Source organism: Chlorocebus sabaeus, chromosome 11 (genome assembly GCF_047675955.1).
Source record: "Chlorocebus sabaeus isolate Y175 chromosome 11, mChlSab1.0.hap1, whole genome shotgun sequence".
Taxonomy (NCBI): Eukaryota; Metazoa; Chordata; class Mammalia; order Primates; family Cercopithecidae; genus Chlorocebus; species Chlorocebus sabaeus.
Genome location: NC_132914.1, coordinates 15,026,503 through 15,029,071, shown reverse-complemented (window position 1 = coordinate 15,029,071; position 2,569 = coordinate 15,026,503). Strand labels below are relative to the sequence as shown.

General features: G+C 42.8%; 1 non-coding gene across 1 annotated transcript; it reads left to right on the top strand.

Annotated features, from left to right (window-relative positions):
- The first annotated feature begins 988 nt into the window (after positions 1–988).
- Positions 989–1,091, top strand: LOC119621321 (U6 spliceosomal RNA). The gene has a single exon (XR_005237872.1). It is a non-coding gene; the product is annotated as a U6 spliceosomal RNA (small nuclear RNA).
- Positions 1,092–2,569: the final 1,478 nt, after the last annotated feature.

Genomic DNA, 2,569 nt, shown 5'->3' with positions numbered 1-2,569 from the left:
AGAGGAAGACTAGTTGGCATTCATTTTTTTCTCTCTTTTCCATCTTCATCCCTTCCCTCCTTGTTTCTGGCTGCAGCTCTCTCTCCCCTTACCTGGATTAGGAGTATGGGACTGTTGCTGGTGTCACCCTAATAAAAATTCAAAGGTAGGCTAATAAGAGATACTGCCCAGAGATGGGTGGTAAGGTAGGGTGTCAGTAACTGCCGCCTGGTCTCTTTTTTTTGAGACAGAGCCTCACTCTGTCACTCAGGCTGGAGGGTAGTGGCACGATTAAGGCTCACTGCAGCCTCAACCTCCTGGGCTCAAGCAGTTCTTCTACCTCAGCCTCCCTAGTAGCTGGGACTATAGGCACATGCCATCATGCCCAGCTGATTTTTGATTTTCAGTAGAGATGGAGGTCTCACTATGTTGCCCAGGCTGATCTAAAACTCCTGGGTTCAAGTGATCCTCCCGTCTCAGCCTCCCAAAGTGTTGAGATTACAGGTGTGAAACACCATGCCCAGCTTTGCTGCCTAGTCTTTTCTTGCCCCTGAATGAAAACAGAGAAAGCCCCGAATTCCTGTCTTTATTGTGTCATTACCTCGATATATGCCTTTGCATAATTTAGTTAATCTGTACTAGTCATCCATAATTTTCTCACCTGTGTATGAAATACTATCTTTCCTATTAGCCTCTCTCAAAGAATTTTGGCTTGGCCATGAAAACATACAGTGACAATGAAAATGTTCAAGAGATAATGGTGTTTTGCTTTATTTTATTTGGCTTAAATAAAAATTCTCAGAACTATCACATATATGTCTATAGTTGCAAAACTGCAACATAGCTTTATTGTCTTTGAATAGCACTATTCTAAAAGGCCTCATGATTTTGGAACTCATAGCTAAATAATATATTTGATCATCCTGAAACATCTATTGCACAAAAATGAAAGGAAAACAGGATTACCACAGTAAAAAAACTACCGTTTTCAAAAGAAAAGAAAGAACGCTTGCTTCAACAGCACATATACTAAAATTGGAACCACACAGAGATGATTAGCATGGTCCCTCTGCATGGATTATGTACACATTTGTGAAGCATTCCAGCATTCCATATTAAAAAAAAAAGAAAGGTTTGAGGCGGCCATTAGAATAGAGTTCCCCTCTTTTTTAGGCTCCGGATGTTTTTTTTTTTTTTTTTTTTTTTAAAGGGAGTTTCGCTCTTGCTGCCCAGACTGGAATGCAATGGCGCGATCTCGGCTCACTGCAACCTCCACCTCCCAGGTTCAAGCGATTCTCCTGCCTCAGCCTCCTCCCGAGTAGCTAGAATTACAGGCATGTACTACCACGCCCAGCTAATTTTGTATTTTCAGTAGAGAAGGGGTTTCTCCATGTTGGTCAGCCTGGTCTTGAACTCCCGACCTCAGGTGATCCACCCACTTCAGCCTCCCAGAGTGCTGGGATTACAGGAGTGAGCCATTGTGCCTGACCAGGCTTAGGGTTTCTAAAGCAATACAACTTATGTATAATGTTAGTACTTTTTTGTTTTCTATTCACATTCCCCGAGCTTATAATCAAAACCAGAATTATTTTTATCTTGTTTTTTAAAACAAACTGGTGCTTGGACCATCCACTACATTGTAGCTTGTTGACTTCTATCATGGCCCTATCCGAAGTGGAGAGGCAGAGTGAGACAGTTCCTTCTTTTCTGGCTACATTCTTTTGACTGGTTCTTTGTAATGAGAACAATTGTCCCCTTTGTCATCCAGGGCATGAATAACAGGAAGTAACTGGGAGTGATCTGTGGATATCAGTATCCTGGCCTCCTTAGCGTTCACTTTATTTTTGGGTATAGAATTTTGACATTCTAATCCTGGAAAGCCAGAACTGATTCTTGGCCATCTTGGATTATTAACTATAGGCAAAACTGTGTTTTTTTATATTTTCTGTTTTTGGATTAGCTAGGTTCAAACAAAGTGTGGCTCACGTCCAGCCTTGTTATTGTTTAATACATGAAGAGTCCTAATATAAAATCGGTGGCAATCTAGCCAGGCATTTTTCTACCAAAAACCAGTAATTGCTAAGCATTCCTAACTGGGGAGTGGGGAACTTCTCACTACCTTATACCTCACCTCAATTAGCCAATTCCACGTTTTAGGGGCTGTTATTATTTATTTATTTATTTGAGACGGAGTTGCTCTGTTGCCCAGGCTGGAGTGCAGTGGTGCGATCTTAGCTCACTGCAACCTCCACTTCCTGGGTTCAAGCGATTCTCCTGCCTCAGCCTCCAGAGTAGCTGGGACTACAGGTGTGTGCCACCATGCCTGGCTAATTTTTTGTATTTTTAGTAGAAACAGGGTTTCACCAAGTTAGCCAGGATGGTCTCAATGCACTGACCTCGTGATCCACCTGCCTCGGCCTCCCAAAGTGCTGGGATTACAGGCGTGAGCCACTGTGCCTGGCCTCATTATTATTATTATATTATTGTGTGTGTGTGTGTGTGTGTGTGTGTGTGACGATGTCTTACTCTGTTACCCAGGCTGGAGTGCAGTACTGCAATCTCAGCTTACTGCAGCCTCTGCCTCCTGGGT